Below are 16,622 nucleotides of genomic sequence, written 5' to 3' on the forward strand. Positions count from 1 at the left end.
TATACGTACAGAGGGCGCAAAAGATAGTGAAAAGTAACTTCTGTGGACAAAGAATTTAATGCAAGACTCCTGCAGACTCCACGTGATTTTTAGGTTCCTCTGCAAGTCTGAACCTCCCTGTCACACTCAAAATTTTCTGCAAGCTTTTAGTCGGCATTCAGCTGAGCGGTAGTGCCATACTTCACAATGCTTTTAAAAGTTATGAGGCACAGCTCAATACTGTTGAAGGGTACATAGATGGATGCTTTAGAGATTTTTTTATGCAGTGCACAAAGGATTAGCGGGGCGAGTGTCACCACAAACCCGAAGTATGTCACTGGTGGAACATCCGAGAGGCACATTAGAACGCTACTTCTATATTATGTAAACTCTTGTTCTAATAGATTTATTACTGAACAACACTAATGATTTATTTTAAATGAATAGAATAAATTCTAAATTTTTGCACTGCTCTGCTACGCAGATATTGAAAAGCAGGGTAGAGGAGAATGTCTCCTGATGGTGGTGGTAGAGTTTTGTAAGTCAAAAAGTTGCCGGACGCTTTTTTCTCTGAAGGCCAAACAGCCAACTCTCAATATTTTAGGAATATTGTGAAGTTTCTAGGATGTTACAGGGCACGATTACATTTGTTTAAAATGGCATTGTGTTTGGGGGAGAAATGCCGGTGGTAGCAGCCAGCAGGTCACTGACAGTGTGGCTTAAGTCCGCTCCCTGCTGAGACGGCTGTCGCAGACGACGCATCTGGCTGTCGACATGGAGAACCTAACCAGAATTATGTGCTAATTCAGTAATATCTAGGACCTAAAAATTAGATGGCAAATGGTCACTGAAGTGAACGTTGCTGACATATATTGCGTCACATCAGAAGGAACTGTCATTGTATTTTGAAACGCCTCCATATGTTCGAAGACGTGATGGAAGGAAGTTTTCGGTTGGTTGAAGGAGTTAATGGGACCAAATTGCAAGGTGATCTCTCCCTTGATTCTATACATATCTAATCAATAACTTTCAGAACAAGGGTACAAGAAGCAAATCCCGTGATAGCCAATTGTAAGCAAGATACAATAAGACAGAAAAAAAATCAAGGGGAAGTAGGAGGATAGAGTCAGAGGTAGTAAGGTGGGCCACCCACTCTGCCAGACTGCAGTTGGATGCCCCCAGAGCATGATATGTGATGAGAGAGGCACCCTCAGCATGTCAGTAGGTCCACCTCACCGTCTGTTATCCCAAGTACTCGAGCAAAGCAGGAAAGACAACATTTCTGGAGATAAAACATTAAAAACCGCAAATGTAAAAGAACAATAAGAATAAAAAAGGAGGGAAGGCCAGGGGCTGGGCCATGCCAGGCCAGACCGCCAAGCAAGGCCGCCGTAAGCCTCGTGGACAAGAGCAGGCGAGGAGTGACCCTTCATCCCCTCAGGCAGTCAATGAGTGCTGACCTCACAGAGGAGTAGAAACTGACTTCATGTGTGAAACATAAAATCGTGGCAATACTTTGGAATCATCCACTAGCACCAGAGATAGTGCGTTATCAAGCTTGTGGTACTGCCGCAAAGCAGCCCAATTTGGGCAGTCTAGTAGGATGTGGGCCACTATCAGGTGGGAACCACATCCGCAGAAGATTGGTCCTCATGTCAGAGAATGTAGCCCGTGTAAGTCAAGTGTGGCGAATGTATAGCTGACAAAAGACAGTGGATTCTCTGTGAGAAAAGCGAAGGGAAGACTCCCATGTGGTTGTTTCCTTTATTGCCCTCAATCTGGGGAGTCCAGGGCGAATCATTCTGATTCCAGAATCCAACAATTGATGGCGTAGACTCATCCAAGGTCCAGTTCCGGGGCTGCCGATTCCAAAATCGGCATCCTGATAGCCAGGTTTGCCAAGTGGTTTACGTGTTCATTCCCTCAGTTCCCTACATGAACAGGGGTCCAAACAAAGATCACTGGCCGTCCAAGTTGAAGGTCAGGAAGAAGATTCTGGACAGCTGCGACTGAAGGGTGACGAGGACAGCACTGGTCTATAAACTGAAGGTTGCTCAGCGAGTCACTGCAGATTAGAAGGATTTTTCCGGTGCAAGAACGAGCATAGCTAAGGGCTCGCTTGATGGCCACCAATTCAGCAGTGAAGACGCTGCATCCATTCAGCAATGAGTGTAATTCAGTGTACCTTGCATGGGTGTACACAAAACGGTTCATCCATCGGCTGTTGCGCTATCAGTGTATACTATTTCCAAAACTGGAAATTAGGATAGCCAGAAACAGGTGGCGAAACACCATGGAATAACACTCTTTCAGTACAAAGAATAAATTGAGACAGATCTGAGGTAAGGATACATGCCATGGGAGCATATGCGATTGCTCCCTCACAAGAGGCGACAATGGGGAAGTTTGAACTCAGAGCAGGAACACGACAGGCGAACTGCAAGTGTGATCCCAGTGCTGGGTCTGTTGGGGGAGGCGGATGTCCCAATTAGGAGAAAGGATATGGTGGTTTGGATGCTTAGGACAGCTGTGAACATTTGCAGCATAGTAGATTAACTGCTAGAACGCTGTTCACAGGGAACGTTCGAAAGGCTCCTGTGGCGATTCTGAACCCACAGAGGTGTATCGGTTCGAGCGACCTCAATGCTGGGGCAACGCCAAACCTTATTCCAGAGTCTCACAATCAAGATGGGACACGATCAGGGCTATGTAAAGCTGTAGGTGGGTAGTGTAGTCTGCATCCCAGCTGGTGTTACTGAGGCAGCGAAGTGTATTAAGACGTAGCCAGCATCTTTCCACAAGTTGGCGAAGATGGGGAAGCCACATCAGCCAGTCATTGGAGACAAGTCCCAAAAAGCGTTAAGTCTCCACCAAATCGACTAATTGGTCTGAGGTTAGATTCTGATTGTGAATTAACAGTACCAAGGTGACAGAAGAGCATGGCGCGAGTCTTGGGGGCAGAAAAAAAACTTGTGAATGAGAGCCCATGATTACATCATTTGAATGGCGCCCTGCAGTCGGCGTTTAGCGGCACCCGTAATACAGGAGTAATAGTAAGCAAACAAGGAGACATACCCCACAGTTGCTGGTAATGTGTTGATGGCCACTAAAAAGCAGTCCTTAATACAGAGCCCTGAGAGACCCAATTCTCTTTGATATCTGAGGCTACTATGGGAAGCACCAACTCCAATCTGGAAAATATGTTGTGACAAGACGTTCTGGACGAAAATCTAGAGTTGGTCCTGGAGACGCCAAACATGTAAGCTAGCAAGAATGTGGTGTCACCATGTGATGTCCTAAGCCTTTTGTAGGTCGAAGGAGACAAAAAGATGGCCTTTGGCCAGAAGGCGTCAACATGGCAGGCTCCAGACAAACAAGGACGGCGTTGGCGAAAAGTGCCATGGGATGGAGCTAGAAAGCACTCCTGGCTCATTGTGCATTTCAGCAACTTACTGAGAACATTGTTGAGACTAACTGTGCAATAGTAGTCCATCTCTATCGAATGCTTACTCAGAGTCAGCAGTAGGACGACGAAGCTCTCCCATTGAGATGGTAGGTCACCTTAGTCTCAGATTTGGTTAAGGATGGTAAGGAGATGATGCTGACAGTCCACTGATAGGTGATTGAGCATTTGGTTGTGGATGTGGTCTGGCCCTAGGCCTGTATCAGGACAAAGGGCTATAGCAATGAAGAATTCCCACTCACTGAATGGAGCATTATAGGGCTTCAGGTGGCTAGAAGGGAAAGGTGAGTGCAATTGTGTAATTTGCTGTTCAAGGACATGAAAGGCATTTTGAAACTTCTCAGATGCAGAGGCTCAAGCATAATGCAGAGCGAAATACTTGGCTTTGGCATCTGGGTCATTGAAAATAGCACCTTTCAAGGAAATATCAAATACACCTGCAGAGCGCTGGTACCATAGAGGTGTCTGATCTTCGTCCAAACCTTCAAAGGAAGCATACAAGTTCCAATGGTTGAAAATACCGTTCTTAGCATTCTTGGTTCTGTCGCTTTGTTATGTAATGGACCCTGGTATGGAGCCACTTAAAGTCTATGAGGTGATCAATCGATGGATACTGCTTACAGCTTTGGAGAGCCTGCCTATGAACTCTAATTGTCTCAGTAATTTCCGATGTCCCAAAGAATTCAAGTGCCGATAGAATGCTTACTGTTGCTTTCTGGACAGCCTCGTCAGTGCCTCCATTTAATGGGGAGCTGAGAACGACAGTGAAGATGACATTATCCCAGTCAGGAATGTGGATGGCCCATCTAGGTGGGTACAAAGGTGAGTGAGACTGAGGGAGGGACAGGAAAGTTGGGAAATGTCGCTACCACACAGGTTGTCATGGATACTCCAGTGGATGGTTGGGAGAAGACCAGGGTTGCAAATAGAAAGACCAATGGCTGAGTAAGTTTCATGTGCTACACTGAAGTGTGTGAAGGAACTAACAATGAAGAGATAGAGGTCGACCTCGATATCTTTACTATGAGCAGCGATCGTAATTGAAGTTGCCCAAGATTAGGAGAGGCTGGAGCTGAAAAACTAATGCAGACAATAAGTTCTAAGGCACTTCACCATCAGCAGGGAGATGAAGATTACGGATGTTAAAATCCTGAGATGCCCTTAACTGAATTGCCACAGCCTCCAAAGTTGTAACAAAAGGCAGAAATTTGTTATATAAGGAATTTAGATCATATGGGCAAACACCACCTGACATCCTGTCATAATCAGCACGATACTTAAAATATCCCTAAAAGCCACAAAGTGAAGGGATCCACATTGCTGGAAACCAGTGCAGAAAGCAGGGGGAGCTTCAGAGATGATATAGCTCACACAGGTGGCGGAAAAACAACAATTCCACTGGAGAACAGTGCTGTCGTTATTCTGTGAGGGAATGAAGATACCAAGGAGGCAGGTTATGTCCGAAAGTCACTCTCTGCCACTGTTTGAGAGGACATGGTATCAAGACACAGAGGTTCTGAGAGATTGAGTTGTGATAGGGAACCTTTGTAGACACCAGGGTTTCTGCCACATACACAGAAATACAACTTGTGAGCCAGGGGGATGGGGGCCATGGAAATTTCCTTTGTATTTGAAGACTACTTTTGTCTTTATTTTCTTTGGGGTGATTGGATGTTTGGGAGTACTTCCCTGAATTAGTTCGAGATCAAACACCTCGAAGGCAGCAGCCTGTGACTCCTTCAGCCGCTGGCTAGTATCCGGTTGCAGACTGGCAGAAACCTTTGAGGGGAGTGTCGTAAGGGACCCCTTCCTGGCATGAGAAGCAGGACAAGGGTAATGTGTGTGGCTGGGTGATGTGAACTGGCGTCCCTACTGACTGGGGAGAATTACTGCCAAGGTGGTTGGGGGAAAAAAAATCACAGGAGAGCCCCACAATCATCAGGGGTGCAGGCACAGTTGAGTGGCCCTGAGATCTCACTGTAGAATGCATAATGGAGGAGAATACTGTCAGTAGAGAAGCAACATCGTAGGCACTCCTCTTTCTTGGCCTCTTGGCATGTCAGTCAGAACACGTTCTCATATATACAAAATCTGAAAACTGTACTGTGTGAGGAGGGAGAATGTTTGTTCTCTACAGTTGACACAGACTGGGAGGAGTACAAGGAATGTCCGCCTGCAACAGTCGTCTGCAATCCTTAGAGACAGGGCTGGCATTGCAATGTTAATACGTGCCCAAATGTCATACAATTGACCAGACAGGGGGGGAGGAGACATTGTTTCACGTCACATCGGTATACCATCACCTTGACCTTTTCAGGCAGCAAATCGCCCTCAAAGGCCAAGATGAAGGCCTCAGTAGCAACCCTATTGTCCTTTGGTTTGCTATGGAGATGACAAAGTGTATAGCCCATCATTCCAAGGTGGCATGTAGCTCATCATCAGACTGCGAGAGGTGGTCTTGATGGAAAACCATGTTTAGGCTATCATGCAGAGTGACAGTCACTGGAATGTTACCCTGCTTGACAAGAAAGTAATGCCTATGACTTGGCAGGGGATGCTGTTTTAATGAAAACTGACTCACTCTTCAATTTGGAGATGGTTCCAAATTCCCAAAGCTTGTTGGAGTCTCTCCAAAGAGTAAAGGCTTTGTGGCCAAAAAAGAACCCCAATCTGTCCTTGCACAGACTAGTGATTTGGGGCAGTAGTTCCCCATTTGTCACTTTGACATTCTGCCCTCAGGCTGGCCAGGGATGGAAACATTTTGGGGCTGAGCCTCTGCATTGAAAGATTTCAATCCTTTGGAAGAGACTGGTGGGGTCACGTGACCAGTGGGAGAAAGCTTCATCCACTTCATATACGAGTCATCTGCTGTAGTGTCATCCACTCCAAATGGGGGCTCTCCCCCTGGGTGCCACCCCTTCACAATGGCTGCCTGGCCAATAATCCACTGCTCTGAAGTCCCTGTGCCCCAGTCACAACTGACACATACTCCTTCGTATAGAAGTGACAGTTCAGGCACAAACGGTGTGATCTCTGCTTAGTCACAGGGCACGGGGCTAGTTCCACACAGGCCCCCCCCCTTTTCTCTCACTCACACACACACACACACACACACACACACACACACACACACACACACACACACACACACACCGCATTGGGTGACCTTCCCTGCATGATCCGCATTTCTGAAAAATTTGGAAAAGTGGTCTCAGGTGAAACCCAACAAAGGGGATTATGTATTTGTTAATGAAAAGAGGGGGTAGAGGGCGCATGTAAGTGGTCTCACCACTGCAGTAATTTTTGAGTATTTCACTTACATCAGCTGTTGTGTGTGTGGATAATACACCATTGATAGAAGATATTTGGACTGATGAGGTCGTAGGTCACTAATTTACTTACTGCTCTCGCTGCGAACTTTCTTCCAAAGAATTCAGTGGGAAATGATATCAGAAGAGGTAGACAGCTGTGTGGCATGTTTACGAACTTGGTACTTCGTGTAAAATACAGTTAAGTGGGTTTTCTGACTACATGAATGTGTATAGAATAATGTCAAACAACGTACTAACATTTTAATTTTTGCTTAATTCACTGACACAAATTCCTGTTGGAATGCAGATAATTATTGCTTTCCCGCATTAATATCTCAGCAAAATTAGCACTGATCGTTTTATTCAAGCCTTTGTTGTGCTTCGGTGATTTTATGAAACTGAGTCGCCTTCTACGATCTTGGCTAAAGCGTTGTGTTGGGCGCTCAGATTGATGTGTAGTAGTGGTAGTAGTAGCAGCAGTAGCAGCACGAGCAGCAGTGTGGTATGAATGTGACAAGTTTTGCTTTCTGACTGGTCTATTTCATCCGCTACGGCTGTAAGTGAGGAAGGTAAGAGGGTCCCTAACGAATGAAAGCAATGGTAGTTGCAGCTTGGCCTGTTGCCAAGGGGGCAGGGAGTGTGTGGCGCGGACCAGCTTAGCTGGACCCTTTCCGCGAGCTGTTTACGTGGAACGCTCATTTCTATCGGCACTAATTTTTGCTTGGTGCTTGTAATTGTCGTATTTTTGAATCTGACAATACCGTAACCAAAACCAAATCTGGGAGACCGAAAAATTGCTGCGACCTGAAGAAAAAGACTTATGTGACAGTTCTCGCCTGGTGCATTACAGGGTCGCGATGTAAATATCCCAAACGTCAGCTAGTGTTAGACGCTTCTGCAAACAAATGCTCACATTCGTAAATAATTTTACAGTGACTATTACGAAAATCATGTCTGAACACTGTACATTTGGTTGAAAAGCCATGAACTTAACGCTTGCCTCGTAACTTGAAAAAACAGATGATATAGTTCTATGAAGAACTGTACAGTGCTGATAATGTTTCAGAGCGCGCAGAATTTCAGTGAGGCAATTATCACAGGAGATCGCGTAGTCTGAAATGTGATGTTTACATAGCACCTGGCGGCCGACCAGCGTACAATATATACAATCCTGTTGGAATAAAGAGCTTCTCAGGAAGTAGGAATGCATATTTTGGGATCTTGAGAAATCTGAAGGTGAGCAATAAGTTTTCAATCTCACTGGTATGAGGTACAATTTCAAGATAAATATTCCACATGACTGTTACTGTAGTCATCGAAGTCAATGTTTCTGAAAATATACACCCAGAAAAAAATGCCCAAGTGAGTTCAGATTTGGATAAACGTACAGCAATGTATCAGAAATAGATGATTAATATTTATGACGTACAATAAGGCCCATCACAGCCTTCATGTGCAGTTGTAAGGATTACTAATGTTCAGAAAGCGAAGGACGTTGATAAAGAAATATAAACGTGAAACAAAGTCACTAAGCATGGTTGACTGAGGGCAAAATGTCAAATGATGAGCTAGTTCGGACAACAAATGAGAGATTTTTGGAAAATGTGCCAAAAAGTGAAACCTGGGCCCATACAGAGCAAGCTGTGGTTACTTTTGAGGATCATTAGTCGGCTGACAGGTCATACATAGGTGGTGGTGGTTGTTGGTATGTTTAAGGGGGACTAAACAGCGAAGGTCATCAGTCCCCCATTCCAAAATCAGGCGAGCCGAAAATCGACAGAGCAGATAAAAACCAAAGGGGGAGGAGACGTCCCCCCAAGCGCTAAAAGAACACAAATGCAGCAAGAAACACTACAGACAAGAACAGGACAGAGGAACACCAGACAGAAAGAAACAGAAGAAAGGAGGATGGCCGGAGACAGTTGACTGACCATGAGAAAAAAAAAGGGAAAGAGTCAACCATCTGACGGCACACCAGAACGGCAACAGACACAAGGACAAAAGACACAGAAAGGGAAAGGCGCAGGATTTCCCTAAATCGAACCATAAAAAGGACTACTACGGATAAAATGTAAAACAGTGTCAGCCATGGAGGCATCGTCGGATAAAACCAAAGCCAAAGTGCCCGCGAGATTAAAAGATTGCCGGAGTGTGCGCAGTCGAGGACACTCCAGCAAAATGTGGCCGACCGTCAGCCGGGACCCACACCGACACAAGGGGGGATCCTCCTGACGCAACAGATGGCCGTGCGTCAGGTATGTATGGCCGATGCGCAGCCGACACAGGACTACCGAGTCCCTGCGAGAAGTCCGCAGGGAGGAACGCCACACATCGGTCGTCTCCTTGAGAGCCCGCAGTTTATTCGGGGCTGTCATGCCACGCCACTCAGCAGCCCACATCCCAAGTACCTTACGGCGCAACACCAGCTGCTGGTCGCGAGCCGTAAGGCTGATCTCCAAAGCCAGGGCGTCGATCGCCCCTTTGGCCAGCCTGTCTACACGTTCGTTCCCTGGGATGCCAACATGACTGGGCGTCCAAACCAGGACCACCGAACGACCAGAACGGGCAATGGCGGAAACAGATTCCAGAATGGAGGACACCAGAGGAGAGGAGGGATAGCAGCGGTCGATGGCCTGAAGGCTGCTCAGGGAGTCACTGCAGATGACGACGGACCTACCTGAGCAGAAACGCATATGCTCAAGAGCGCGCAATATGACCACCAGCTCTGCAGTAAAAATACTGCTGCCAGCCGGCAAGGAGCGCTGCTCAACATGGGCACCATGAGCAAAAGAGTAGGCAGTGCGACCATCAACCAGGGAACCATCAGTGTAGACAGTCTCACAGTCCGAAAATGAGGCGAGGAGAGCAAGAAAACGGCGACGGAGGGCCACAGGCGGAACCGAGTCCTTAGGTCCCTGTGCCAAATCCAGATGGACGGACGGCCGGGACAAACACCAGGGAGGCGTAGGTGTACGGACCTGGAAGGGAGGCAGAAGAGGGAATGACCCCAGTTCTGACAGCAGGGACTGGACACGGACAGCTACGGAAAGCCCAGACCTAGGTCGCCGTTCGGGCAGGTGGTGCACCAAGGCAGGGAAAAGCAGGCGACGATTGGGATGGCCTGGCGAGCAATGTACGTGGACAGCATAGTCGGCGAGCAGACGATGGCGGCGAATCCGCAGCGGGGGAACCCCGGCCTCCACCAGTAGACTATCCACGGGGCTGGTGCGAAAAGCGCCAGTAGCAAGCCGAACCCCACAGTGATGTATGGGGTCTAACAACTTCAACACTGAGGGTGACGCAGACCCATAGGCCAGGCTCCCATAATCAAGCCGGGACTGCACAAGGGCTCTGTACAATTGCAGTAGCGTGCAGCGATCTGCACCCCAAGACGTGTGGCTAAGGCAGCGGAGGGCGTTGAGGTGCCGCCAGCATTTCTGCTTCAGCTGAGTAACATGAGGAACCCATGTGAGCCGGGCATCAAACACGAGTCCCAAGAAGCGGCAAGTGTCCACCACTTCAAGCAGGTGGCCGTCGAGGTAAAGGTCAGGATGAGGGTGGACCGTCCGACGCCTGCAGAAGTGCATAACCCGAGTCTTGGCAGCAGAGAACTGAAAACCATGAGCCAGAGCCCATGATGCTGCCTTGCGAACGGCGACTTGCAACCTGCGTTCGGCGACTCCCGTAGTCGTGGAGCTAAATGAGATGCATAAGTCGTCGGCATACAAATAAGGAGACACCGACGACCCCACTGCTGCAGCCAGACCATTAATGGCCACTAGAAATAACGAGACGCTCAACACCGAGCCCTGCGGGACCCCATTTTCCTGTATATAAGAGGAACTAGAGGTGGCACCGACTTGCACCCGGAAAGAGTGGCGCAATAAAAAGCTTTGAAGAAAAGCCGGGAGCCGACCACGAAGACCCCACCCATGCAACGTGGCGAGGATGTGATGCCTCCATGTGGTGTCATACGCCTTCCGCAGATCGAAAAATACAGCAACAAGGTGCTGACGTCGGGCAAAAGCCGTACGGACAGCAGATTCCAGCCGCACCAAATTGTCCACTGCAGACCGGCCCCGACGGAAGCCACCCTGGGATGGAGCTAGGAGACCGCGCGACTCAAGGACCCAGCACAAACGCCGCCCCACCATACGTTCGAGCAATTTGCACAAAACGTTGGTGAGGGTAATGGGACGATAGCTGTCCACCGCCAGTGGGTCCGCACCGGGCTTCACGATGGGGACAATAAGACCCTCTCGCCATTGCGACGGGAACACGCCCTCGCTCCAAATGCGGTTAAAGATGGTGAGGATGTGTCTCTGGCAGTCCCTGGAGAGATGCTTCAGCATCTGCGCGTGGATGCAGTCCGGTCCTGGTGCTGTATCAGGGCAATCGGCGAGGGCAGCGAGGAGTTCCCTCTCGCTGAAAGGAGCATTGTATGTTTCATAATGACGCGTGTGGAATGAGAACGGCGTCCGCTCGGCTCGCTCCTTTAGAGAGCGAAAGGCGGGGGGATAGGATGCAGTCGCAGAGCTCTGAGCAAAGTGCGCGGCTAGCCGTTCAGCAATGGCGGCAGCGTCCGTGCAGACAGCGCCGTCCAAGGAGAGCCCAGGGACACCCACAGGGGTCTGGGAGCCATAAATCCGCCGGATACGGGACCACACGTGCGAGGACGAGACACGGGAGCCCAGGGAGGAGACGTACCTCTCCCAGCACTCCTGCTTACGCCGTGCAATAAGTCGACGGGTGAAGGCACGGAGCCTCTTAAAGGCGATGAGGGTCTCCAGAGACGGGTGCCGCCTATGACGCTGGAGAGCCCGCCTACGGTCGCGAATAGCCTCAGCAATCTCCGGCGACCACCAGGGGACAGCCTTCCGCCGAGGGGGGCCAGAGGAACGGGGGATGGTAGCCTCGGCCGCTGAAATGATGGACGTGGTTAAAACACAGACCACCTCGTCAATGTCACCCTGTGGGGGAGACGCAATGGTTACAGCGGAAGTAAAAGCTGGCCAGTCAGCCCTGTGGAGAGCCCAGCGGGGCAAGCGCCCAGAAGAATGACACTGTGGCAGTGACAAATAGATGGGAAAATGGTCACTACCACACAGGTCAGGATGCACCCTCCAGTGGAGGGATGGGACAAGTCCAGGGCTGCAAATAGAGAGATCGATGGCCGAGAACGAGCCATGGGCCACACTGAAATGCGTGGGAGCACCAGTGTTTAAGAGGCTAAGGTCGAGCTCAGCCAACACATGCTCCACGGCCCGACCACGATCATCGGAGACAGTCCCACCCCATAGAGGGTTGTGGGCATTGAAATCGCCCAGCAGCAAAAAAGGTGGCGGCAGTTGTGCTATCAGAGCAGCCAGGACATGCTGCGCGACAGTACCATCAGGTGGAAGGTAAATACTGCAGACGGTAATGGCCTGGGGCGTCCACACCCGAACAGCGACAGCCTCTAAAGCTGTTTGTAGAGGCACAAACTCGCTGTGAAGAGAGTTCAGGACATATATGCAGACGCCACCAGACACCCTTGCATAAGCTGCCCGGTTCTTAAAATAACCCCGATAGCCACGGAGGGCGGGGGTTCGCATTGCTGGAAACCAAGTTTCCTGCAGAGCAATGCAAAGGAAAGGATGAAGGCTGATAAGATGGCGGAGCTCAGCTAGATGGTGGAAGAAACCGCTGCAGTTCCACTGGAGGATGTTATTAGCCATGGATGGGAAAGGCGTGAAGGGACTGGGGAGGCAGATTACGCCTCCGGGGCCCCTGCTGCTACGGAGTCACCACCTGGACAACAGCCATCTACTGCATCCGAGGGACTGGCGAGATCCATGTCCTCAGCGGACGCCAGAATCTCCACCTCATGCTCAGACGCAGAGCTTGTAGGAAGCGGTGGAATGGGTGCCACCGCAATGTCGGTAGCCTTGGGGAGTTTCTTCTTCTGCTGCTTCTCGCGCTTCGCCTTTGGTGGCGCAGACCGGGAGGGCGCAACTGGGTCGGTCTCAGGGACAGACGACGACCGTGTGTCCCTACGACCATGGACCGGCGGTTGTTTAAGCCACTTGCGGCTGTCGGCCTTTGTACCGGACGGAACTTGGGAAGGGAGGTCCCCAAGGGACCCCTTCCTTACGAGAGTAGCCGAAGAAGTCTTACGCTTCTCCGGCTGGGAAGGGGGGACTGATGTCCCCGATGGTTGGGGGGGTGTTGCTCCTGAAGTAGATGGAGCAGGAGCAACAGGAGGTTTAGTGCCCCCCACCATCAAGGGGGCAGGTGTGGGACTTCGACTCAGAGAACTGCCTGGAGCGGAGGGAATTGTAGAAGGAGTGACAGTTGTGGCATAAGAAGTTGTCATGCGCACCGGATGAAGCCGATCATATTTCCGCTTCGCCTCAGTGTACGTCAGGTGGTCGAGAGTCTTTATTTCCATGATCTTCCGCTCCTTCTGCAGAATCGGACAGTCTGGCGAGCAAGGCGGATGGTGCGCACCACAGTTCACACAGATTGGAGGCGGCGCACAGGGATGATCAGGATGGGAAGGTCGACCGCAATCGTGACAGATGAGGTCGGACACACAGCGTGAAGACATGTGGCCGAACTTCCAACACTTGAAGCACCGCATCGGGGGAGGGATATACGGCTTCACATCACAACAGTACACCATCACCTTGACCTTCTCAGGTAACGTGTCACCCTCGAAGGCCAAGATGAAGGCACCGGTGGCAACTTTACGATCCCTCGGACCCCGGTGGACGCGCCGGACGAAATGGACACCTCGGCGCTCCAAGTTGGCGCGCAGCTCGTCGTCGGACTGTAAAAGCAGATCCCTGTGAAAGATAATGCCGTGGACCATGTTCAGACTCTTATGGGGCGTGATAGTGACAGAGACATCCCCCAGCTTAGTACAAGCGAGCAAGGCCCGCGACTGGGCGGAGGATGCCGTTTTGATCAACACCGATCCGGACCGCATCTTGGACAAGCCCTCCACCTCCCCAAACTTGTCCTCTAAATGCTCTACAAAGAACTGAGGCTTCACGGACATAAAAGATTCCCCGTCAGCTCTGGTACAGACGAGATACCTGGGCGAGTATCTTTCGCTCTCATTCATAGCCCTTCGTACCTCCCATGGTGTGGCCAGGGAGGGGAACGATTTGGGGTCATACACATTAGCCTTGAATTGAGCTTTGGAACGCTTAGAGACTGCTGACGGCTGGCCGCCAGCAAGAGATGATGTACCACGCTTCATTGCGGGTCATCCGCCCTGATGCCACCTACTCCGACCAAGGGCCCTCCCCACGGGCGCCACCCAGCCACAGCAAAGGCCACCTGGCAGGATGGCCATTGCCGGGAGTCCCGATGCCCCAGGGAGATGGGCATCTACTCCTGGGCATACGTGGGGAGTGAACGGCGCAGGCATCAGTAGAGCGATCCCTGTGTTGTCAGGGGGCTACAACCAAGAGGGTACATGGCGACCCCACCACAACGGACTGGCTACCGTGCTGGATCTTAGGTGCAAAAATGGCCAAGGTCGTCGTCACAGTTAAAAGAAACACTGCAGAGTGCAGCGTGGTAATCGCCCAAGAGATCGAAAACGAGCGGGACACCATTGCAACGACGAGAAAGACGGCTATAGGTCTAATTGCACGAAGGATACAGTGCACCATGTAAGGTGCCCTTCCCCAAATGGCTCGCTCTTCGGAATAATTTAGATAGATGGAGGTCAAACCCGAGAGAGGACCATCACATAAGGCCGAAACGTTTGAGACTCCTTTTAGTCGCCTCTTACGACAGGCAGGAATACCGTGGGCCTATTCTAACCCCCGAACCCGCAGGGGGGGTCATACATAGCGATGAGTGTAGCCTGCTCACGCAATGTGATGACGGCGTGAGTACAATGCGTTGTACAAACGACTGTTAGTGACTGTACAACTTCTCCACATTGCCGACCCGACACTACAGCACTGCTGGAGACTGGACTGGCGGGATGCAAGTGCTTGCATCGACGTCCACTGCTATTTTACTACTAGGGACAAGTGTTTGCGTCGCTCGGGTGACCAGTGTATTTACAGATTACACCAGCCTCAATCTGGCCAACAGTGATGGATGAGTAGTGTAACAATGGTGACAGGAGCAGGGAGATCTGGATTATTGAGCGCCATAGCGGAGAAATATCAAGCTACTTCAAGGAGATTGTTGAGCGCAGGCACTGCCCCTTGGCCAGGCACCTCAAAATCTCATTTCCACAGGCCACTGTCAGGCTACTTGCGAGACAACTATTCTTAGAAGAACGTTGGGATCATGGCTTCCCTTACTGAATATCCAATGGTGGATCTCAGACATTAGCGCTGCGGAATTCAAATATTTGAAGCTATAGACACTTGTCAGTTTCATCTAACTACATGTAAACATTCAGGGCATATTCAGTTAATAATTCACTTTCCATCTTAATTCTAACATGGGAGCTAACATTGCGCTTTGGATTGCTCCCCGCGGAACGCAAATCACACCCTGCTGAGTAGTCGCCTCCGGGTATTACGGTAGGGGTCTCCTTCAGCCTTTTAGCACTTTCCAAGAAATCATTTTCTTAAAACACGACTTCTCTTGTCTTGCGAAAAGTAGATAAGTTGCAGTTAGTCTGTTTCTCTTTCCGCACACCTAATACATTCAGAGCAGATTCCAGCAAACTCACTTCTGATGTTTGCCCCATCGGTAGAGGATTTTTCCTTAGCATGTGTGTAAGACATTCTCCACATTTCTCACTACTTTTGAACTTTTTTGCACTTGCGTTTCACTACAGAATACAAGCAACTTTTTGAAGTTTTGCAGTGCATACGAACGACTGCAACAGCACGACTAATAAAGCAAGAATCTACCGTCTAGTGAGATTTGAAACAAGATTTCTATCGGTGTAACATTTTACGCGGTGATTGGCGAAAACAGGGAAGAGTAGTTACTTGAGCTTGTATCTGCGTAATTCACGCTATAGTAACAACGAAATAACATCCTTAAGTAGGGTCTACTTCCTGTTGAAACAGGTCTATTGGGAGTTTGTTATTTGCATTTCTGGAAGTTTTACATACTTTGGATGTCTCAGACGCTAAGCGACAACTTTGAATCGCGTATTATTCGCTCGTAGCCTTTGATCAAAGTAGCTGTGTCGCTGGAAGATTGTGTTTTGTTATCGCTGCTTAGCAGCGTGGAGAGCAGGAGTTCTATCGTAAGTGTAGTAGTGAGAAACGCCGAGCAGAGGACTCGTGGCAATGTAGACGTACAGCCAAGTGAAACAGAGATGAAGGATTTGATTAGTGATTTAGAATGGAAAGAGTATGAAGGGAAATGTAGCTAACATGTCTTTTATTGGCACTGCAGTCGCGAGTAGTTAGAATCATTGTTGACACACATCCGTATCAGGGACGTTAAGATTCTTAATTAAAGACAGTAATTTTCACTAAGATATTTTTCATGTTTATCAGTGATTTGTCAAACATTTGTGATAGCAAGAGTTTGATATCAATGTTGCCCTTTGTCAATGTTAATGAGTGTTGTAACCTGAATTTCATACAATTAATAATACACGAGATAGTTTAAAAAACAGTTTGTTAAAGGAATATTTCACCTAAGAGTAATGTCCACATCCTCGGTCCAAGTCAATTTTATTTGAAGCGTGTCTCAATGATGGGTATAAAATAGTTTGTTATCTGGAGCATTGTACTAAACTCTCAGCAAGAAATTCGCAGCTGGCGCACATAGTAGAAAGCACCTCGTTTCTCAGCACTCCAATTCGAGGTAATGTATTTTCATTTCTGGATCAGTTTGCTACTAAAATTATCAATACATTGGGGCCATTTCGTCAAAAGAATTATTAGGCA

General features: G+C 49.2%; 1 protein-coding gene across 1 annotated transcript in view; it reads right to left on the reverse strand.

The window, feature by feature from the left end:
* LOC126481583 (UDP-glycosyltransferase UGT5-like) overlaps window positions 1–16,622 on the reverse strand; it is a 38,569-nt gene that overhangs the window by 19,646 nt on the left and 2,301 nt on the right. The window lies entirely within an intron of this gene.

Source organism: Schistocerca serialis, chromosome 5 (genome assembly GCF_023864345.2).
Source record: "Schistocerca serialis cubense isolate TAMUIC-IGC-003099 chromosome 5, iqSchSeri2.2, whole genome shotgun sequence".
NCBI lineage: Eukaryota > Metazoa > Arthropoda > Insecta > Orthoptera > Acrididae > Schistocerca > Schistocerca serialis.